This window comes from Furipterus horrens, unplaced genomic scaffold (assembly GCF_987537825.1).
Source record: "Furipterus horrens unplaced genomic scaffold, mFurHor1.1.pri manual_scaffold_4, whole genome shotgun sequence".
Lineage (NCBI taxonomy): Eukaryota > Metazoa > Chordata > Mammalia > Chiroptera > Furipteridae > Furipterus > Furipterus horrens.
Genome location: NW_028327174.1, coordinates 86,165,962 through 86,189,744, shown reverse-complemented (window position 1 = coordinate 86,189,744; position 23,783 = coordinate 86,165,962). Strand labels below are relative to the sequence as shown.

Below are 23,783 nucleotides of genomic sequence, written 5' to 3'. Positions count from 1 at the left end.
ATCTTGAACCTCTGGCATTTTAATTATGATGTGTCTTGGTGTGGTCCTCTTTAGGTCTAGCTTGTTTGGGACTCTCTGTGCTTCCTGGACTTGTACGTCTATTTCCTTCACCAGATTTATAAAATTTTTCTATATTATTTTTTCAAATAAGTTTTCAATTTATTGCTCTTTCTCTTCTCCTTCTAGCACCCCGATGATTCAGATGTTCGCACGTGTAAAGTTTTCACAGAGGTTCCTAAGCCTCACATTATTTTTTTCAATTCTTTCTGCCATATTCTGTACTGGTTGACTGTTTTTTTCTTCCCTGTGTTCAAAATCATTGATTTGAACCCTGGCTTCCTTTCTTTCACCATTGGTTTTATGTGGATTTTTCTTCATTTTATTTAACATAGCCTTCACTTCTTTCCTTATGCATTTGCTGTACTTAAGCATATCTGTCAAGACTGTGAACACCTTTATCACCAGTGTTTTGAACTGTATGTCTGTTAGGTTGACTACCTCCTCATCGCTTATTTCTCCCACTGGAAACTTGATCCGTTCCCTCTTTTGGGCCATACTTCTCTGTCTCCTCATTTTGACAGACTCCTGTGTTTGTTTGCCTCTGTGTCTTAGGTAGAGCTGTCATACCTGTTATGTTGTAAGGGGCGGAGCCTTAGGTATTCGTCAGTACGGGTGACCTGTGTCACCCACGTTGTGGCGCTGTATGTGGGGGAGGGGTCTGAGAGGTAACAATGCCACTTGCTCAGCACTCTCCCCTTTTCCAGGCACTTTTCCCACTTCAGGATGGGGTTGGCACCTCTCTAGTTGTTGTCCTGGCCATCGTTCTGAGTGGATGGGTCTGCAGATGTTCTAGGACTGTGGGGACCCTTTAAACAAGTGGACCCTACTGAGACACCGGCAGTTTCTTCCTGCATCCCAACCCCCACTGGTTTGCACAGTCAGAAGCAACAAGGCTTTATCTTTCCTGGAGCTGGAACCGTGAGCTGTGCTGTCTGGTCTGGTGCTTGGAGCACTCCCCAGGTGTCCCTCCCTACTTTTTAAAACATGTGACTGTGCTTTCAGCTATCCTGATGCTGCCACCGCTGCTGCCACCACCACTTCAGGTCCTCTCCCCTGGCTCCACCCCTCCTACCTGTCTGGATGAGTATTTCTTTATTATATCTTTGTTTGTTGGACTTCCATACAGCTTGATTTTCTGAAACTTCTGGTTGTCTCTAGTTTTGAGGTAGTTGTATTCCTTTCTAGTTGTGGAGGGAGATGCAGCGTGTATATCTAGGCCTCCATCTTGGTCGTAAATCTTTATACCTGAGTATTGAATGCTGTTGGTCCTCTCATGGGTGAAGTTAAGTCTTCAGGATGACTGACTCTATGGGTAAATCTCAATCACTATGTATGTGACACTGTGTAGGTGCTGCACCCAGAGGCAGATTTAACGACAGGTGTACTGGGTGTGCACCTTGGGACTGGACTTCTGAAGAGCCCCGCAAAACCCCAACTTTACATTTTTTTCTAATGATACCAAGTTTGGTTTCATTACTACACTGCATAAAATATGGTTAACATGTATTTTTATTTTCCCTGTATCCTTTTTTTTTTTAAGGGGCCCAATATTTTTTTCTGTACCCAGGGCCTCAACAGACCTTAATCTGCCTCTGGCTGCCCCCTGAGGCTGAGTTGTTTCTAGTAGAGTTTGGTGCCTGCTGGAATTCCCCTTTGGGTGTGCTACTTGTGTGGTTAGTTGAGTCAAGTTCTGGTGTGGTCTGAAACCCAGCACTGGTTGTGCTAATTTTGAATCCATTTGGATGGGGTTCAGGTACAGGTTGATACCAAACACTGTGTGTTACCTGCTTGCACTACCTGTCTGGAGCTACCATGCTGTTTACCATTTGTGACTGCATCTACTGGACCTAGGTGTGCATAGGAGTAGCCAACCTGTGTATAAGTGTGAGCTTCTTCCATTTTAGAGCTCAGGGAAGCTGTGTAAAAGACCTAAGGATCCCTGAGATCTGCCTGTACCTGTCAGCTACTCTGCCTGGTCTTCCTCCAGAACTTTCCAAAGAAAGACTGTAAGATGAGCCCAGGCTAGCCATGATCCACAGCCCCTTCCACAGGTTGCAAGCTCATAGGGCAGAGACACTGGAGTAGGGAGGACAAGGCTAGTTATTATCCTACTTGGGGATCACACAGTCAGGCACTCAATGAAGGGAGAGTGGCCCCTGCTCCAAAACCAAACCACTCAAGTCTCTGCCAGAGTCTCCAACTTTAGTTCCCCCTATGGAGGGTAAATGCAGGTTCAGGTTGTATGCAGCCCTCCATCCCCTCTGTAAGATTAAGGTCAGCCACCTCGGGCTCAGGTGAAGAGATCAGGAGTCTCCCGTTAGGGGTGATGTCAGCCCAGTTTGCAGGAGGGGGCGAAGCATTTTGTCTTTGTCCCAGACAATAGCCTCTGTGGGTCTCACACTTTGAATGTCCCAGCTCTGAGCTGTTCTTCCTTCCCCTTATGGAACTGAGCCCAGCAGGGCATGGTATCCAGGACTTGGCAGGGCTGATCCGAACAATCTCCCATTGAGGGTGGTGCCTGCAAGTCTTTAGGAGGGGGAAAGGGACTTCTTCACTTTCCCAGGGGAGCATGGGCTGAACTTATGTCCAGAAGTAAGTCTGCTGTTCACTTTAAGAAGGAAGAATGCCAGGGTAAAGGACCAGGCAAGGGGATCCCAGGACTTGAACATCAGAGGCAATATCCTCTGTCAGCTGGTGACTGGTGCCGATATGGGGCCATGGGGTGGTACTCAGGACTGGTGGTAAGCATATGTAGCAGCACAAAAGGGGTGCCAATCAACTCCATGAGGCAGAACCAGTGTGGCATGTCTGCAGTGAGTCCCACTGAACAACAGCCCTGGGGATCCAGCTGTCCACTCTCTACTTCCCAGACCTCTGGTAGCCAAAGGCATGAATTTGCAAAAAAGCAGACTGGAGTGTTTGCTACTTACCTATTCAGTTCCAAATCACTGAGGATTGACCCTAAAAGTTCACAAAAGTCACTTTATTAGAACTCACTAGTTTAGGCACAGGGAGAGTCCATCTTGACAAACAACCCACAGAGGTATGCTTCCTAGAACCTACCCTTGGGAACACCCACCCTCACCCCAGATACACATGTCAGCACAAGCCACAGAGGCATTTATCAGGAACCCCTCCCCCTCCTCTCACTGTCAGGCCTCTTTCAGCATCTCACCTCAAGATGACAGTCACATTCACATTGCTTCCTCATTCTACCCCACTTCAGGGCTCAGGAGGTGAGACATTTGCATATTATTGCAGAATAATTATTTACCAAAAGTGTTTTTCCTTCACAGTTCTCACCCACTTAAAGTCACAGTGGAAAAGACTTGTGTGTTACTTACTCTACTCTCCAGTTTTATAAAAAGAACTTCAAACCCACAGACTGGTCAATGAGTATAAAACTATTCATATCAGCCTATCTTGATATCTGAGTTGACTCAGGTTGCTGTGCAATGCTCCCTGCAGAGTAGAAAATTGTGTAGAAATCCTGTACCCACCTGCCTAGCTTTTGAATCAGTTTAATAACTGTGCAATTATCCTTTGTTGAGGGAACAAAATAGAACCAGTGGATTTCCCCTTAGGGGCTGCCATGCTTCCTGGCTCTTAGGCTCAACTTAAGCAATAGCAATATCCACTCTTCTGCACTTCCTTCCTGCATGTTCCTATGCTGCCAGATCCACATTTCTCCTCAGCTCAATTCTGTAGACCCATGCAGAGCTCAGGTGTGTGAGGGAAATGCCAAAGAGATTGTCCACTATACAGAAAGGGTGAAATATCGCATGCATGCTCTTCATCTCACTGCTTTCTATTTTGCTGTATATTAATTCTTTCTAGCCCTGAACAATAGAGATTCAGAAATTAGAACGATATTTACCATGCTTTATGAAGAGGTGGTATGGAGTGTAGGTTCTCAGTCACTTGCCCAGTTGACGTCCTCACCTGTAGAATGGGGCCAACATACCTCCCAGTATCTATTGGCACAGGCTGTGATATGTAGTAAGCACTTGTCAAGGTGGCTATAATTGTGTCTTTTATAGAATAGAAGCCTCTATTAAACATACTCTAATATGAGTTGTATAAAAGGCATTATTAGTAATATAGAGATTTGTGGGTCAAAATGGCGATAGTTTCTTTTATATATGAGAGTGATCTGAATAATTTGTTAATTGATTTTAGAGAGAACTACTTTGTTTTACTGCAATCCTTGTGATATAAATGGAAACATACGCATGTGCAGCCATTTAAACATGATTCAAGAACAAGGATAATGGCACATTTATAGTCTTGTTTTTTTACATTAGGATCAAAGTTAGAGATGCTTTGAAATATATACTTATTACTTTTGTTAAATGAGCAAAAGTTGATATTGAAATGGAACATATAAAATCAAAACCTAGAGTGAGGAGAATATTTCTTTGGTTCACTTTGTTGAATTCCTGATTTTCATTACAGTGTTTCCACAATAATAAAAAGGGGGCATATGATATTTGAAAATGTCAGAAGGGCTATTCAAGCCATTACCAACGATCTGTTCTAGTGGTCTTTTAAAGAGGATTAGAAAAACATGCACCAGTTGAGTGATTATGTAACAATCACATCCAAGATCCTTTTCAGCTCTAAAATATGCCTATATTCCTCTGAGATAATAACTAAGACAAATTTAAGTATAACTTTTCTAATAGCTTATTCCAGAATCTTTATTACTTTTCAGTGCAAACCACATCTTTTTTTTTTCTTTTTTAAAAAGAAGATTTTATTTATTTATTTTTAGAGAGAGGGGAAAGGAGGGAGAAAGAGAAGGAGGGAAAGATCAGTGTGTGGTTGCCTCTCGTACACCCCCAACTGGGGACCTGGCCTGCAACCCAGGCATGTGCCCTGACTGGGAATCGAACCTGAGACCTTTTGGTTTGCAGGCTGGTGCTCAATCTACTGAGCCACACCAGCCAGGGTGCAAACCACTTCTTAACCAACTGGCAAATTTTGTGGGGAGGAGGTGAAAAAATATTGGTAATGTGTGGATAAATTTCAATGTGAGAATCACCCCTGTGTTCATGGCCCAAACAGGACAAATGACAACTATGACAAATAGTTGTGCTGACATGTTCTTTCTGTGGGAAATCATGCTGGTTGATTTGGATGACGAAAACTGTTAGCGAAAACAGCTACTATACTTTCTCCAATGTGAAATGGGGTGCAAAGTAAGGGTGGGGCAATCATCCAGTCTTTCTTGACGGAAAGGTAGGAATAAAGACCATTAATAATCCAAATACACTGTAGTGCCCTGGCTGGTGTGGCTCAGTGAACTGAGCGCCAGCCTGAGAACTGAAAGGTCATCGGTTTGATTCCCAGTCAGGACACATGCATGGGTTGCAGGCCAGGTTCCTAGTTGGGGGTGTGTGAGAGGCAACCACGCATTAATGTATCTCTCCCTCTCTTCCCTTTTCTCTAAAAATAAATAAAAATTAAATCTTAAAAAAATAATCCAAATAGAAACATGTGAGTATGGTACAGAGGAAAGTCACTTCCCCAGTAATAAGATTTGGCAAATGACAATTAAAATTCACTATTAATTGTCATTAAACCATGCTTCTTTTCCCTAGTCTGTCCCTCCCTGATACATCACATTATTCTTTCCTTACACCAGCCTCAGCAGCTCTCTGGACTCAGAAAAGCTGAACACTTTTCTCTAACATCTTCCCTCCACCAGGCCTCACCTTCCCACCTACCTTTTCTACTTTTCTTTTTTCATCTCATCTGCCTTCAGAAAGCTTCTCTTGACTTAAATTCCCAACTCACTGCCAGTTCTGCTACTCTCTGAGTATGTCCCCTGGAAGAAAGGAAGAAAATTCATCTGTAGTGCATGACAAAGAAGACATATCTGATTCACAACATGGTCGATGACAATTTTAAAGCATGCCAGTTGCCATTTAAAAGAGGTTTCCTCTTTTCTTCACCTTTTAGTCCATGAAAAATTTTGGTTTTCTATTGATTCATACTATTTGAGACTTCAGCTCCTTGAATCTGAAGATGTGAACAAAAGATCTGCTCACATCTCTCTGAACGTGGCTCCTTGCCTCTTCTCTCCTGAAACACCTTTTAGCATGGTGGATTTTCTGCTGATTTCCATGTCTCTGACTCTTGGACACATGTTTAATTTCTTCATTTATCTCAGATGCAACTTTCAATCCTACCAAATCTCTCTTGAGTTGTGTATATTCTGTTATTTCACTTTTTGTATGTGACATTTTGTGTGAAATTTCCAATTTAAATACTATGTATTTTTTATTTTTGAAAGTTTATTTGGTGATCCCTCCGCCCTTTATTTTTAAATAGGAGCTTTTTTAGAAATTTGATTCATTCTTTTGTATTTTTACAGAGTTCAGCATACTTTTCCATTCTCTTTCATAGGGTCAATTTATCCTCTCAGATACATACAGCCTGAATTTTGCCACTCATCCTGATCACTGTGTTTTGTCAGTTCGATTACAAGTTTGTGTTTAGTAGAGCTTACTTCATTCATGAGAATCTCCTGTGGCTTCACTGTGCAAGGCCTTACAGACCCGTTTTGCAGCCAATTTTATGATGATATCCTGGCTTAGGGTACTAGTACTGTTAGGCAGGATAAATAATAAACCAAGGCAGGGAGGGGGAAGGAGACATGTCTCACCCATTAACTCAGCAGTTCTGAACCATTAAGATTGCCAGATGCTCCAGAAATCACAAGAAAATCCATGATAGCACAGGAGGATGGGGGCCCTTGAAATTCTGTATGAATTGTTTCCACTCTCTGGGAAAGAAAGGCTTTGAAACTGTGTGTTAATCCCAAAGCCTAGGGAGGGGAGAAGGAGGGGAAGCCTAGAAGCTGGCTGCAAGCATAAAATACCTAAAATTCCAATAATCAGTGAAATCAGACTAGCTGGGTACCCATTTGCAGCTTTGTGCTCAAGTGTATTTCATAAATAAACTTACTACCTCATTTTCACTATACATGTTGTCTCTTGTCTGAATTCTTCTCTTGTGAGTAAGGCAAAATCAAGGAGGGGGAATTCCCTAACTCAGGTCTCCCCAGTAACACAAGGGTGACAAAAACTCAAGCTCCACCTTGATGAAGAGAAGGCTCGGAGTTCTGAATTCTCAGGGGAACTTTTCCCTAGTGCCTAAAGCAGACCAACCTCCTTTCAACAGCCTGTGCCACTGGGTGAGGTTTTCCTAACTCACTGGGTTATGTGCAGAGGGGTTTGGGAACTAAGTACTGCATTTAGACTCGTTCTCCTTTTCAATTACTCTCCTTGTAAGAATTCAAAGTCTTGTTTCCAGATTAAGGGGATTGGGACTACCCTTGTCCCAGGGTGTTGCTCAAACATAGTGCCAGTGTTTGGCTTTCTCTAGTTTATGGCACTTGGCAATTACCCTTTGCCTCTCTGGCCCATGCTTCCTTTGGTTTTAAGCTTAGCTTTACTATTTTAACAATCCTAAGGATTTTAGGCAATTTAAATCAGCCCTATTGCCAGAAAGAAAAATAATCACTGATAGAATTGAATAAGCTGTCAGTAGGCGTGTGTTTCTGCTCATCAGTGGTGGTTGGACTAACAGGATGTGCTGTTGGTGTTAATGACTACTACGTCAGTGTCACCTTTGCTGTATACACTGGCATATCTGTACATATGCTTTAGGAAGTGTGAGGATGCCCTCCCCTCAGTTGCTCCATGCCCACAGTTCAGAACACAAGCTTCCACATTCTCCACATCTAGGTTTCAGTCACAGCTCCATCACCCATCTTGCTGTGAGAACATGGGCTGATTGTCTTCCAAACTTTAGTCTTCCAACATATAGGACCAGGACAGTAACACCTGACTTACCTGAGCACAATAAGGATTAAATGAGATTCTGCACAGAAAGTGCTTAGACTCCAGTGCCAAGGAATATTGTACCTGCCACCAAATACTGTAAATGGTAAGTATTCTTGCCATTGTGTAACCAAGCAAACCAGGGCCAATCACCTTGATGCATGATCCAACAGTTAGTGTTGAAGGAAACAAGTTTTTACTTACAGGATTCCAAACTCAGGGAGGGGGCCTGGGAACACTCCTGCACAGTGCCCTGATCTCCCATGAAACCCAGCACTTCCCTTGCTCCCCACCAGACTATAAGCCAAAAACACACCCAGAAGTTCTCCATATCCCTATCTGTTCTTAAGCCGGATGCACAAATAGTTCTCCATCCCCTCTGGATGGTACACTAGTGGGTTTTAGAGTCACCATCCTCTTCCAGCAGCTCTCTCCTTCAGGATCTGAGGTATGTTGTCCTCAGCCTCCATGTAGTAGCCCAGGAAAACATGTGCTGTGTTGCACTGGATCATGGTGGAGTCCTGGGAGTCATGTGTCCCAAGAGAGTGGCTTTTCTGTAAGTTCTTCAGAGAAGCAAACCTCTACATTTCTGGTCACAGTTCAGCATTCCAGACATCTTCCATGCATCCATGCTTGGTTCAGCAAGTTCCTGCACAGCTCCATCAGCTCTCTCCTTACACCCTTTCCTCAGCCCACATGGCTGCATTCCTTGCTATAGACCACACCATGGAATTCCCTTCTACTGCACACAGTGTTATCCTGATACAAAGTACATAATTGCTTGATGCTTCTTCTCTCAAACCTTATGGCCAAATCCCCCTACTTCATGACTCCTTCCTCAAGGTTCTCCTTTCCCTCTTTCCGCCTGCCCTTCATTTTTATTTTATTTTATTCTTAAGTGTATTTTATTGATTATGCTATTATAGTTGTCTCAATTTTTTCCCCTTTGTCCCCCTATGCATGGTACTTTCTTAATCTCCAGCAATCCTTGCCTCCCTTAGTTCATGTCCATGAGTCATGTATATAGGTTCTTTGGCTTCTCAATTTACTTTACTATTCTTAACATCTCCCTGACTATTTTGTACCTACCAGTTATCCTTCTTGATCCCTCCACTTTTTCTCCCATTCTCTCCTTCCCCCTCCCCACTGATAACCCTCCATATGATCTCCATATCTATGGTTCTGTTCCAATTCTAGTTGTTTGCTTGATTCATTTGTTGATAGTTGTTTGTTGTCATTTTAGTGTTCATCGTTTTGATCTTCTTTTTTTAAAATAAACCCCTTTAACATTTCACATAATAAGGGCTTGGTGATGATGAACCCCTTTAGCTTTACCTTGTCTGGGAAGCACTTTACTTACCTTTCCACTCTAAATGATAGCTTTGCTGGATAGAGTATCTAGCTTGTAGGTTCTTGCTTTTCATCATTTTGAATACTTCTTGCCAGCTCCTTGTCTGCAAAGTTTCTTTTGAAAAATCAACTGACAGTCTTATGGGAACTCCTTTGTAGGTAACACTCTTCTTTTCACTTGCTGCTTTTAAGATTCTCTCTTTATCTTTAACATTTAGCATTTTAATGATGATGTGTCTTGGTGTGGTCCTCTTTGGGTCTAGCTTGTTTGGGACTCTCTGTGCTTCCCGGACTTGTATGTCTATTTTCTTTGCCAAATTTGGGAAGTTATCCTTCATTATTTTTTCAAATAAGTTTTCAATTTCTTGATCTTCTTCTTCTCTTCTTGGCATCCCTGAGGCGGAGGTGCCTCACACACCCTAGGCTTGGTTGGAAGCTGCTCTGTCCAGCAGAGTCTTCATGACCATGGCAGAACAAATTCTTACCTAGGACACTTTATTATGTCCGATGAACAAACTTTTACCCAGGACACTTTATTATGTCTGGGAGAAGGAAAGTGGCTGCCTCTCTAGTGGAGAACAACAGCTAAAACTTTATCCCTCATGCCTTTTATTGAGGAGGATACATAGAAGAGATACAAGGTCAAAATTCATAAATTGTCAATAGCTTTTAGGCATTTGACAGTAACAGATTACATGTACCAATACAAGGGTTATAGTGACCGGTCTGTGTCGGGGTCTATAAAACATCTTGACCAGGTGCAAGGTTTCATACACTCCTTGTTAGAGATTGTTTATGTTACATTAATGATAAAGAAAGCAGAGCAAGTTCTAAAGCACAATGAGCATAATAAGCATTCTTTAATCCAATTCCTATGGCAACCCTCTGAGTGGTCTTCAATTATGTTCCACACACAGCCTTACATTGAGACTTAAAGACAAGCACAGCCGGAATGCCAGCGACAGTCATGCTCAGGTCAGGGCTATAATTCCCTAAACCATGAGGAGTGGTTGCCCACACATCCCAATGATTCAAATGTTGGCATGTTTAAAGTTACCTCAGGCATTCCTAAGCCTCTCCTCATTTTTTTTTTCAATTCTTGTTTCTTCATTCTGTACTGGTTGATGTTTATTTCTTTCTTATATTCCAAGTCATTGATTTGAACCCCAGTTTACTTCCCTTCACCATTGGTTTCACGTTCGTTTTTTTTGTTTGTTTCACTTAGTATAGCATTCACTCCTTCCCTTATGCGTTTGCCATACTCAGTCATTTCTGTGAGCATCATTATGACCAGCGTTTTGAACACTGCATCTGTTAGGTTGGCTATTTTCTCGTCGCTTAGTTCTTCCTCTGGAGCCTTGATATGCTCCCTCTTTTGGGCCATACTTCTCTGTCTCCTCAACTTGACAGCCTCCTGTGTTTGCCTCTGCCTCTTCGGTAGAGCTGTCACACCTGTTATGTTGTAAGGGGCGGGGCCTTAGGTATTCGTCAGTGCGGGGTGACCCTTTTCACCATGTTGTGGCATTATATGTGGGGGAGGGGTCAGAGAGGGGACAGTGCTGCTTGCCTGGCACTCACCCCTTTTCCAGTCACTTCACCTACTTGCCGTATGCAACTAGTGCCCCTCTAGCTGTCGTCCCAGTGATGTTTCCCAGTGTGAGTGGGTTTGCATAGGTTTTAGGACTGTGGGGGCCCTATTAACAGACTCTTATCAGAACGTGGTGGCAGCCGGACTGCCTCCCAGACTTTTGACATATGCAAATGAACCATATGCATATGTCTCTCCTGTAGGAAATAAAAATGGACTTTGCTCATTCGCAGAAGAAATATTGTGGGATCTAGCACCATGTACTGACTGGCCTGGTGGGAGAAAAGCAGGAAGATGTAAATAACCTGGAATGTGTTGATGGGTAAACTCACCCTAACTGAAATGTATGTTTGGAAAGGTGTGGAGATGGCACCTGCAGACGCATAGGCAGGGGACTTTTACAGGCCTGCTAGGAGAACCAGGAGTCTCCTTCACCTTGCCTTGTTCCTACAGTCCCTCAAGTTGGTCCAGGAGTTTTCTCTTACCTCTAACCCCTTTCCCTCCCTTCCTTCAATAAACCTGGTGTAAAATCTTAGACTGTCTCTGGGTAATTTCTCAGAGCAAGACTACCTGACAACTCTCTTGAGAGATAAGCAGTTTCTTCCATTGCCCCAACCCCCACTGGTTTTCACAGCCAGAAGCTACGAGGTTTTATATTCCCTCGCTGCAACCATGAGCTGCATGGTCTGGCCTGGGACTGGGATCGTTCCCCAGGTGTCCCTTCAGGCTTTTATAATGTGTGACTTCTCTTTCCACTGGTTGGCTACAGTCACTGCCTTGCCACCACTGCTGTTGCCAGACCATGTTCTGTCTTCCCTGGCTTGTTTCCACCCCTCCTACCCATCTGGATGAATATTATTTCTTTATACATTTGTTTGTACATTTATACTTTCATGCAGTTCAGTTTTCTGGTAGTTCTGGTTGTTTTTTCTTTTGAGGTAGATGTAATCCTTCTCATGGTTGTGGAAGGAGGTGAAGCATCTCTACTTACGCCTCCATCTTGGCTTGAAGTCTGCCCACTCTTCTTTATATGTTGACCTGGAGCTTCCTACATGACTTCATATCTGGCCCCTCCTACAATGTACTACTTTTTCCAGTTCCCCCATATTTTTTACCTTCTTCTGGCTGCCATCTTTAGTCAGGGCAAGTGTTCTCAGTGACACACGGGCCTCTGCCCCCCTGGCTATGTCATGAGTCAAGATACACCCTTAAAGTTATGCTCACATTTTACCCACTGTCAACTAGCCATCAACTTATCATTGTAATGCAAAGTACCTTAAGGTAAGGTCCACTTCCCTCTTCTCCCAACCAAAGGCTTGTGTGAAAAATACTCTATTTGGGGGGACCTCCATTCTTCACCCCATTTCAATTGTCCCCTAAGAATAGCAATCAGACTATTTGAGTCCAGCTTTGTGACTCCTCTTTTTTCCGTCATCTGAGTTATCCAAAGTGAATGAGTGTGGGAGAACCAGGAGGCCCCAGGGTTTTGGGTCCAAATCCCATTCTGCTGCTTGCTGGGTGCAGTAGGTGACAGCTTCTCCAAAACTCATTTTCTTTGTTGTAAAATGGGGATATGAATGCCTCACTTAGGAGTTGGTGGTGCAGAATGAATGTGAAAATGCCCAGAGAGGCATGTGATGGACTCAGCTTCCCCCAAGTGCAGCTCTATGCAGTCTGTTCCTTCAGGCACCTTGTGTTCACTGCAGTGTCTGCTATGTACATGCTGGGCTGAATTGAGTGACTGAAACCAGGAGGAGATATGCAACATCACTGGGCGGGTCAGGAAACAGTGGCTCCATGTGTGTTACAGGATGTCAGAGCCCAAGTGCTCATGTTTTAGCTGTAGGAGTTTTGCTGTGTGTGTAGCTGAGATGGGGACATTATCTCCACTGTTCCACAGAGCCCAGAATCTGCCTGCAGCACCAGGGAGAAACCTCATCAGGTCAGTCTTGCTAAAGTCCAGACTCAAGGCCCACCCCAGGTGGGTGGAGACACCCAGAGGGAAGTTGAGTCACTCCTGGCTGATATGTAAAAGATCTGTTTCTGCCTTAGGAGCTTACAAAGGGTGTGGAGCTCTTAAAAGACTAACTGGATTCTCTCCTTACTTTGCATAACAATCTTGAACTTGACATTTCTACTTGCATGGGAGGGGGAAATACAGGAGAGTCCTGAGATATAACAGAAATCTTCCTTCTCCAGTGGCTCAGTGTTTCACGTGAGCAGTAGGCAACCAGGACATTCACACAAAGCCAGGACTAGCTCACCTGGACATTAACTTATAGCTCCAAAAGTTATTTGCAACATCAAGATTCCCCGGCTGAACAATGTCTGTGTCCATCTATCAGCTGTTCCATGTTCCCTCCTCTTCCTCATAACCACCATTGTGACCCAGAGTGTGCCAGGTGCTCTGCATTCCCATTCATCTGCCCAACTTCTCAGCACTATCCATATTAACATGCCACTTTTACAGATGGGAAGTTAAGGTCAGAGAACGAAGTGATTTGCCCAAGGAGGAGAAGACAGCAACATGTAAGAGTACCTGGCTCCAAAGATGGCTTTATCCATTGCCTTACATGCCCACACCACCGTCTTGCATTGGGTCTTGCTCCTTGTCATTCTGGAAAGTTCAATTGGGAGATCAATGCTCTAGTCTCTCCTCCTCTGACTCACAAACTAACAGTTCTGGGAAGTCCCTTCCTCCACTGGGGCTTGACTTCTTTGTCTATAAAATGAAGTATGTAATTAGATGAACTCCAGGGTTTCAAGGATTCTTATGACTAAACTTTAGGAGGACACACATTTCTACCATACCACCTCTGGTATCTCTTCACCTCACAAAACCTCACCTGAAAGTTTCAAGATAGAATGCAGGGGACTAGTATTTATAAAGAGCTGACTTTGCACCAGAATTGTGCTTGGTGCCATTAGCCAAAGTTTCTGATTTTCATTAGGCCTGATACTAATCTCCTTTAGATTGATTCTGGTATTTATAAACTCTTGTTCATTTGTGTGAATTGTTGCCTTTTTGTTCCTCTGTGTCTACAATGCTTTCTTCCTGCCCAACCCTCCTTCCAGAGAACTAGAGCAAGAACCATTTGCTTTGGAGAATACCCCACAAGAATGCCCCACAGTGTTGATATTGGGTAAAGAGCTAGAGAGAAAAAGGCTGGGAGGAGGGTTGGCTCAACAAGAATGAGCATGGATGATTTTCTTCAAAGGGCTGGACATTGTGTTCTGACTTCTCATTAATCTGGAAGATTTGGGGAACCTCCAGGGCCATGAAACCTTTATTCCTTTTGTAGACAAAGGTAAAAAGACTGTTTCTGCTTGTTTCTACAACTTGCCGAGAACCTTTTTGCTGTGTGGGAGTGTCTTGCTCAATCATCACTGTTCATTTAGGGTTAGAATTCAGGGGTTACTAGGGATCATGAAAGAATGATGGTGAGAGAAGTATCTCAGAAGACTTTGCCTTTGGCCTTTAGATACTTCAAAGTGCAGTTGGAAATTATGAGTCTTGTAAAAAGTCTTAGAGACCAGCCTTTAAGAAAATTACAAAAAAATTATTTGAGGAGGCCAATCCCCAGGCAATCCCTGTGATGGTAGTTGGGACTTGGGAGGGTTCCCACTTCATATTTAATAGAAATACATGGACTGAGAAGCTCCCAGGAAGACTGAAGCTGTAGCCCCCTACTAGCTAGACCTAACACCATGTGAATTCACATCAATTCAACAGATTTATCAAAACCTTGCTATTTTCTTTGCTAAACCCCAAAGTTTCTGTGGCTTAGCACAAGTGAAGTTGATTTCTCCTATGACACCCAGTGGGGAAAGGCAAGAGGTTGGCTGGGAATAAGGGGATTTCCTCACAGTCTTTCCAAAACCAAGCTGAGAGAAGCTCTGTCATGGCCTCACCCTGGGTGACAACACCCAGCAGGAAGGAAGGAGGAAGAGAGTGGAATGATCTCTTAGGAGGGCGCCATACCAGTTATGCCAGCCCACTCTGGGTGGCCCACACTCACCCACATGGATCCAGCTCCTGCAAGGGTACTGGGACACAGTTCCCAGCTGGGCAGTGCACATACATACTGTGAGTATGGCATCATGCTCCCAGGCGGCAGACAGTGCAGGCAATGAGAACAATCACTTCCCTTCCTACCTGCACCACCTCACCACTCCCCAAGCACCACCTTTCCCTCATTTCACCAGTCCCTCCATCCTTTTTTACCTCCAACACACACACACACACACACACACACACACACACACACACACACACACACACACACTGCTTCTGGCCTAGCACTATTTTGCCTATTTTGCTACAATGTAATTTTTGTCATTCACTGCCTTGCCTAGAACTTGAGGGGACTTCCTGCTCCTGCACCAAGGATGCACTGCTTTGCCTTTTGTTTTAAACCCTTTGTAATATGGCCCCCACTTCCCTGTGCCACACTATATGAAGCCTCCCAATAGTTCTTGCCCTGATTGGAACTTCCACTTGGCTATGGGTAGTCTTACAGTTTTTACACATTTCCCTCTTAATTTTTTATGCCTGTTTCGGTGTTCTTTGTTAGGTTGTACATTCCTGAAGCAGAAAGAACAAGTCTGATGGAGACAGATTCTGTTCCTCACTGTTCAGTGTTCTGCTATCATCCTCCACCTGGTGTAGACCTAGGCAGTGTCCTTTTTCATGCAACACTGCCATCTGCCAGTGGAGACAGTCACTATAGGCTTAAAGAAGGTGCCTGAACAAACAATCACGACCTGCTCATAAGGGTTAATTTTTTCACTTTTTTAGTGTCTTTTCTGATGGAACGCCAAGAGTCCATCTCAGCCAGAACTGGGGACTGATGTTTCTCCTTTGTTTCCCCAGAGTGCCTAGCAATTGATACAGATTTTCTGGTTATTTATTTAAAATTAAGAACAGCTGCTGCCCAAGTTTATTTAGTACTCATGCTTTCATTTAATATCCATCATGGACCAGACTTCATTTACTGTACATTCACATATGTTATTTCCAACTTTCAGCAGCTCGGTGCCACAGGTGTGATCACCCCCATTTTTATAAAGATAAAACTGGGACTTGCTAGCAAAAAGAAGGTGAAAATCACAGGCCAATGAGTAGAAGAACCAGCTATCCTGACTTCAAATTCTATTCTTTTTCCTATTATTGATTTTTGATAATAATCATTGATGTTTTAATACTGAAACCCTTGAAGCAGGGGCTAAGGAACCAGGAAATAATTATTTGATAGACCCATGTTTTAATTCTGAATCAGCAACTGACTTCATTGAAGCCACCAACCTTCTGATTCTTCCTGGGTCCCAACCCCTACTGTGCAAATCAAATCAGATATGCAGGAGAGTGGAGAAGAAAGGCTTTGATCCTCTGGAGTAATCTTTTGCTAGAAACTTTTTTCTTTTTCATTCAGGGGAAAGCGTGAACACAGTCCCCCACTGCCACAAATTATGCAGTCGAGTTTCCCACATTTGGGGAAATGGCAGGGGTCAGCACACCCAGAGTGCAATGGGTAAGCCTTGCCCTGGTAAAACCACCTTTGTGATAATGGTATCTCCTTTGCCAGGTAAATATCTTTCCCTCCCTCCATCCCTCCCTTTCTTCCTTCTTTTCTGAAATATGTTCCAAGGACAAGGAAAAACTAAACTTGAAATCCATCTATCTGAGAAGCATTTGACCCAAGTTTCTTTCAGGGTTTTGCTGTCTACTGAACAAGTGTGCACTGATACTGAGAACTCTAAGCCAGCCTGGGAATTTAGATTGCAAACTCAGTGTGTTCTGGCTCTGCCTCAAGTCTGGCACCAGAGTTCAGGATGACAGCAAAGGAGAGGAGCACCCAGCAGCAGTAGCAGCAGGAAATGCTCTCAACTCGGCAGCCTAGGCAGTTTCTCTCCCCTCCCCATGTTGCAATGGAGCCCAGGAGGTGGCCCTGTTTCCTCCAACGCAGGGAGGGCCCACAACAGAAACTGCTGTTATTTGCATAATGCTCTAAAGTTTCTACAGTGCTTCTTAGACACAGCTAAGCATTCAGTCTTTGCAGTTACCCATGAGGTGGGTGTGTTATAGCACCCATTTTACATCTGTGGAGTCAGAAGTTCAGATATTAAATGACTCACCAAAGACCTCCCAGTAAAAAGCAAAACCCAGCCTCAAAGCAGCTCCTTGGATGCAGGTCCTGCCCTGCTCAGCATATCTCCATGTATTCCACTCTGCACCAAACCATGGTTCCCCAGATATGCTCTTTTTCCAAACTGTAGGCTCTGGCTCATGCTGTCCCTCTGCCTGGAAAATTCCATCTCCTTTCACCATCTCCAACTGCAGAATCCAAACTTCAAGGCTCAGCTTCAGTCTCAACATATCTACAAAAGTTTTTCCAGATTCCCTCTTGGACTCTCTCCCCTGCAATTCATTCACTTAAAAAATAAATAAAAATAAAAGATCTTGTCACTGCAACTTAATAAGTGTTCTAGTCATCACATTCATGTTAATGTGTGGTCTGCAGAGTCTAGAAGAATGCATTGTTGTATACGGCACATTCCCAATAAAGTGCTTACCCAGTTGAAGTCTTATTATGGACCAAATAAAATATTGAGTTAACATTTGTTGGTACTTTCTGTGTGTCAAGTTCTGTTCTAAAAGCTTTGTACATCTTACATAGTCCTCATCTACAACCTGTGAGTTAGGTCTCATCTCTGTCCACATCTCAGAGGTGAGAAAGCAAAATGTAAGTTTAAGTAATGTGTCTGGGGTCACTTGCTAATAAGAGATAGAGCTGGGGTTGAACAACTTTCTCCTCTGTCCCTAAGGTAGGGACAAGTCCTTGGGCCCTAACAGCTGTATATTTATTTCTTCCCCAAGAAAGAAGCCTTGGCTCTAGGATGCAGCTAAATTAAGTCAAAACTGGCCTTTGATTTACTAGTCTTCATTTTCGCCAGAGGTAGGCAGTGACTCTGGAAGGCTGGCCCTCACCTTTGTCCTCAGCCCAGAGAGCCTGGAAATAGAGGCCACGATCTCTTGAGCTCTCGGGTACAGAGGAAAAGGAAGAGGGGGCTTGTCCTGGCACTTGAAGTCAGCTCTGGGTACCTGCCCACCTTTTATATTAGGTGTAGGACCCCTCACTTTCTATGATTTCAGAACCTCCTCAAAATGAAAATGGTAAACCAATGGGCCTGCCATTTATAGAATGCCAGTTGTACATGGAAAGCTCAATGCATACTATTTCTAATTCTAGCAGTACAAGCCTTGGGAGTCACACCCCCCCTTTTTATTGAATTTATTAAGGTGACACTGGTTAACAAAATTATATAGGTTTCAGGTGCACAATTCTATAACACATCATCTGTACACCACCTCAAGTCGTCTCCATCCGTCACCATTAATCTCTCTTCCCCTCTTCTAAACCTCCCCCCCCCCAAGGAAATCACCCTTGCTTTACTGATGGAAAAACTGAGGGGCAGAGAGTTTATGTCACTTGCTTCTTGCCACTCACATAGGATGTGGCATAACTAGCAGTGAGCCAAGGTCCATCTCAAGCTGCAGCTCTGCCCTGTAGAAGAGGGATCCACAGTCCTGGGACCCTGCGCAGGGAGGGGCCATTTGTCCCGGTCTTACCTGTGCGTGAAATGTGAACACCTCATTAATATGTCCATTGCCCACGTAGAAGCATAAGCATATTTCACAGCACAGGCCATTCCTGTCTCTCTCTGTAGCAGGACCTCTCCCTTTGTAAAGCTACATGCAGGGGCTGCTGGGGTTGCTCATCCCAAGGATGGCTCTGCCTCAGTCCTCTGATATTCCTGATGCCCTAGCAGTGCCTGGGAGCATGCTGGGAGGCAGGACTGCCATTGGCACATCAGTGCTAAGAGTTAATGTCATCAAAAGCACTGAGAGGAAGGAATGCAGGGTGGGATGGGATAGGGCCACGACACAGGCTCTGATGAGTTTTGGAACAGTCCCTTCTCTGTAGTAGGGATGGACCAGGCTAGGAGCTCCTCCAAACATGGACATGCTGAAGTATTTTCCCTAGAGATGTTGCCCACAGAGGGAAAATGACAGGTCTTCTTTACAAGCCTAGGGCTTCACCCAGAGGGGCAGGGTGGGTCACTGAGGAGCCAGCCTCACACCTAGGGCTCTCTAAGTATGGTGTCTTACTGCCAACAAAAACTTATTAGGAGGCAGTGTATGAAGCTTTTTAAAAAAGGCCACCTTTTAGTAGTATAAGTTCATAAAAGTAACTATAAAGCAATCAGTGAGAATAAGGAGGCTCTTCTGACAAACATTTTAAATAGGAGGCATGTATGGTGTCCAATGACAGATTCATGCTAATGCCTCATTTACTATGCTTTTGGTGGCACATTATTGAGAAAATCCATATTCATACAGATAAACAATTATATATTCCCAAAGTGTCTTGCTTTGCAATGTCAGGATATTTTAAAATTAGAGTCTACATTCAAACACACTAACCTAGCAGCTGAAGTTAAAACTTTGCTGATTTCCAGACTTCTGGCCAAGATGAAGGCATAGGAAGACACATGTCACCTCCCTCCACAACCATAAGAAGGAATACAACTACCTCAAACCTAAAAACAACCGGAACTACCAGAAAATCGAACTGCATGGAAGTCCAACAAAAAAGATATAAAGAAGTCATACTCATCCAGACAGGTAGGAGGGGCAGAGCTGGGGTGGAGGGGATGTGGTGTATTGGTGGCAGCAGCAGTGGTGGTGGCAGCAAGGCAGTGGCTGTGGCAAGCCAGCGGAAAGCACAGTCACACAGCAAAGTATAGACATACATTACAAAAGTCAGGAGGGACACCTGGGAAGCAATCCAAGCCCCAAACCAGACGATGCAGCTCATGGTTCCAGCACAGGGGAAAATAAAGCCTCATTGCTTCTGATTGAAAACCAGTCGGGGTTAGGATGGCAGAAGATACTGCTGGCCTCTCAGTACAGTCTGTTTGTTTAGAGGGGCCCCCACGGTCCTAGAACATCTGCACACCCACCCACTCTGGGAACCACAACCAAGGCAAAGCTAGAGGGATGCCAGTCTCATATGGGAAGCAGAATAAATCCCTGGGAAAAGGGGAAAGTGCTGAACAAGCAGTGTTGTCCCCTCTCAGACCTCTCCCCCACATAGAGCACCACAATGTGGTGAAAAGGGTCACCCTATACTGATGAATACCTAAGGCTCCACCCCTCACAATGTAACAGGTGCAACTGCTCTACCTAAGACACAGGAGGCTGTCAAATTGAGGAGGCAGAGAAGTACAGCCCAAAAGAGGGAGCATATCAAGGTTCCAGTGGAAGAACTAAGCGACGAGGAGGTAGCCAATCTTACAGATGCAGAGTTCAAAGCAATGGTGATAACGATGCTCAGAGAAATGATTGAGTATGGCAAATGCATAAGGGAAGAAGTGAAAGCTGTGCTAAGCAAAATGAAGCAAAATCCACACAAAATCAATGGTGAAGGGAAGGAAGCCAGGGTTCAAATCAAGGATATGGAACATAAGGAAGAAATAAACATCAATCAATACAGAATGAAGAAACAAAAATTGAAAAAAATGAGGAGGGGCATAGGAACCACTGGGACAATTTTAAACGTACCAATATCTGAATCACAGTGGTTCCAGAAGGAGAAGAAAAAGAGCAAGAAATAAAAAACTTATGTGAAAAAATAATGAAGAAAAACTTCCCTAATTTGGCAAAGGAAATAGATATACAAGTCCAGGAAGCACAGAGAGTCCCAAACAAGTTAGACCCAAAGAGGACCACACCAAGACACATCATCATGAAAATGCCAAAGGTTCAAGATAAAGAGAGAATCTTAAAAGCAGCAAGAGAAATGCAGAGTTATCTACAAAGGGGTGCCTATAAAAGTATCAGCTGATTTCTCAAAAGAAGCTTTGCAGGCAAGAAGGGACTGGCAAGAAGTATTCAAAGTGATGAAAAGCATGGGCCTACAACCATGATTACTCTATCATTTATAATGGAAAGACAGATAAAGTGCTTCCCAGAGAATGTAAAGCTAAAGGAGTTCATCATCACCAAGCTATTATTATATAAAATGTCAAAGAAACTTACTTAAGAAAAAGAAGATCAAAACTATGAACACTAAAATGACAACAAACTCACAACTATCAACAACTGAATCTAAAAAATAAAACAAAATCCAACAAAGCAAACTGGAATAGGAACAGAATCATAGTATGGGGATCATTTGGAGGGTTATCAGCTGGGAGGGGGAAGGGGGAGAAATGGGGAAATGGTGCAGGGAATAAGAAGCATAACTGGTTGGTACAAAATAGACAGGGGAAAGTTAAAAATAATATAGGAAAGGGTGAAGCCAAAGAACTTATATGCATGACCCATGGACATGAACTAATGGGGGTGGGATTGCTGGAGGGAAAGGGGGTACTGGGCAAAGGGGAGCAAAGGGAAAAGAACTTGGCACTACTGTAACAGCATAATCAATAAAATATACTTAAAAAAAAACAAAACATGGGTTTGTTGACAGGCAGAGCAGGAACCCTGTCACTTAGCAGTATTTCTCTACCCTCTGAACAGAAATGGTGCCGCCTAACCAGAAAGATTCCTGGGAGGATGAAAGAAGATCATGTATTTGAAGCTGCTAGTCCAAGCATTGGCATTTAGAAAGCATCTGCTAAGGAGGAGTGGGGAACAACTACTTGGGCAGCTGGCATGAACCGAGTACTGTGCAGGCTGGTTACCACATGAAGTCAAGGATGACCATTGAGTCAGGGGCTCTCCTGTACCCAGGTCCACACACACAGCTCACACTCAGAAACAAATGGAGTTCATGGCCATCAGACTATATTATTCTCCTGGTTAATGACCTTAAAATAACATCACTTTCCTTACAATGGCCTATGACCTTGGACTCAAACTGAGGTCAGCAAACCAGCATCCTGGTGTCCATCCTGGAGCTGGTTATAAATGCAGATGCTCTGGCCCTCTACAATCCCATGCTCTTTGTTATGTGCTGAGCTCACCTTTGCTCTGATCTCTTCAGGGTCAATCTTCTCCTGGTGCAGGAGCCCCACACTGTGAGAGCCTAGGCCAGCTGCCGCCCCCCTCCTTGGGTCCCTCCGCATGAAGAGTATGCTCCACATTTGCTAAATACCTGGCTGCTTTGATGGTTGATTTAGGACCTTCGAGGAGTGGCTCTGGGCTCAGGTCTGGTTGGACAGGACTCCTACTCCAGCTGGCTCTTTCAGGCTGATCCTTCATATCACAGGCAGGACCTTCCTGGAGACCACAGGAAGCAGTCTGAATATATAGAGAGCTGCCTGGAGCCTGGGCAGGAAAGAGATAGTATCACTGGTGCTTTTGTTTTTTGGCATGGAGTGGGGAGTAACCTTCCTTCTGTCTTGGCCCAGGGACTTGCTGCTACTAAAAGGGAAAGTAATCACTCCCCTCTGCAGAGAACATTTCAGAGAAGGTTGAACCAGCCAGAAGAGCAAAAACCCAATGGCGGTCAGTAGACCAACTCTTCTCACTTTGAGCCCTAGTGAGGACCCCACTGGGGACTGTGACCTCTGTTGCAGTTTGTCCCTCCTTGGTGGCCTGGAGTTCTGATTGTAAGATTTCATGGGTAGAAGAGACTTTGGAGACTTATACCCCCTCCTGCAGTGGTAATTCTTGAACTGTGTGAGGCATGACAGAGGTAGCCTTGCTGAGGGACCCAATGAGAAGCAGGGAGCGCCCACTCCTCCAGGCCCTGTACAAACATCTGCTTGGAACCCCTGGGTTTGCTGCCTGGAGCACAGCTCCATGGAGGGGCCTGGATGCTTGGACCAAGCTAAGAGGATATCAGAGTCCAGGTGTGGTTTGATCTGGCTGCTGTGAAGGCTGTCAGAAGAGGTGAACCTGGTTCTGTGGCCTGGTCATGGGCCAAGGAGCTCTAGCTGGGGAAGGGAGGGGAGTCTCTAGAGCAAAGGTTTCCTGGGCTTCAAGACACTCACCCCCTCTACTTCCTTCCATGGTTTCCTCTTCCTAAACTGACTCTTCCCTGATTTTTTTTTCCAATACCTTGCCTGTCCTTTCCTCTTTCCACCTGCCTAACTAACCTGAGGTGCTCTCTCTTCTCCCTGCCCCTTTCCAACTATGCATGTTTCACACCCCTCAAGGCTTGGATCCTAGCCCTCCTTGAAGTTGCCCCAAGGCCTCTAGCCCTTGAGCTCTGTCTCCCTCACCTCTGAGTGCCTTCCCCATCCTACTTTGTCTACCAGGCTGGCACTCAGTTCTGTGCTGGTTGTGTGTGTGTGTGTGTGTGTGTGTGTGTGTGTGTGTGTGTGTGTGTGTGTGTGTGACACATTCTGCCTTTAAGAAACTTACATTCTAGAAGGGAGAGTAAAATGTGGCACAACAACTAATAATAGGAATCAGGTAAATGGCAGAGATAAGACAAGAGATAAGACACCATGAGAATTCAAGAAGGAAGACATTGGAAAAAAGGTTGGGAAGAGCTTCCCGGAGCCAGTAGCCTCTGGGGTAGGTCTCAGCGGGTGAAGTGAGTTTCAACTAGAGCGACAGTTTTGGGCATAGTGTCAGCTGTTTGGAGAAGCAGAGAATCTCCCCTAGTGTTGGAGGCCCTCTGTGTGGCCCCAAGTTCCTCCAGAAGGTCACCAGAAGGGAACATGGACCCATGAGCTTCCAATGAAGACTCAGCAGTGATGGAGGATGGGGGTGTGGAAGCTCCATGCTCACCTGCACCTCCGTTTTAGTGGTCCCCATCCCAAGCCCTTTGAACTCCTGAAACCAAGTGTCCCTAGTAAAGCTTTCAGAGGCATATGGCCCAGACCACAGCACCGACTCTCAGCACCCTGTCGAGAAGCTTGAGGAACAGACTCAGTGATGGAAACACACATTGATTTTCTCAACTTGTGTGATTTTA

General features: G+C 44.4%; 1 non-coding gene across 1 annotated transcript; it reads right to left on the bottom strand.

Annotated features, from left to right (window-relative positions):
- Positions 1-16,277: 16,277 nt before the first annotated feature.
- LOC150012344 (U1 spliceosomal RNA) lies at positions 16,278-16,441 on the bottom strand. The gene has a single exon (XR_016510955.1). It is a non-coding gene; the product is annotated as a U1 spliceosomal RNA (small nuclear RNA).
- Between the last annotated feature and the right edge of the window lie 7,342 nt (positions 16,442-23,783).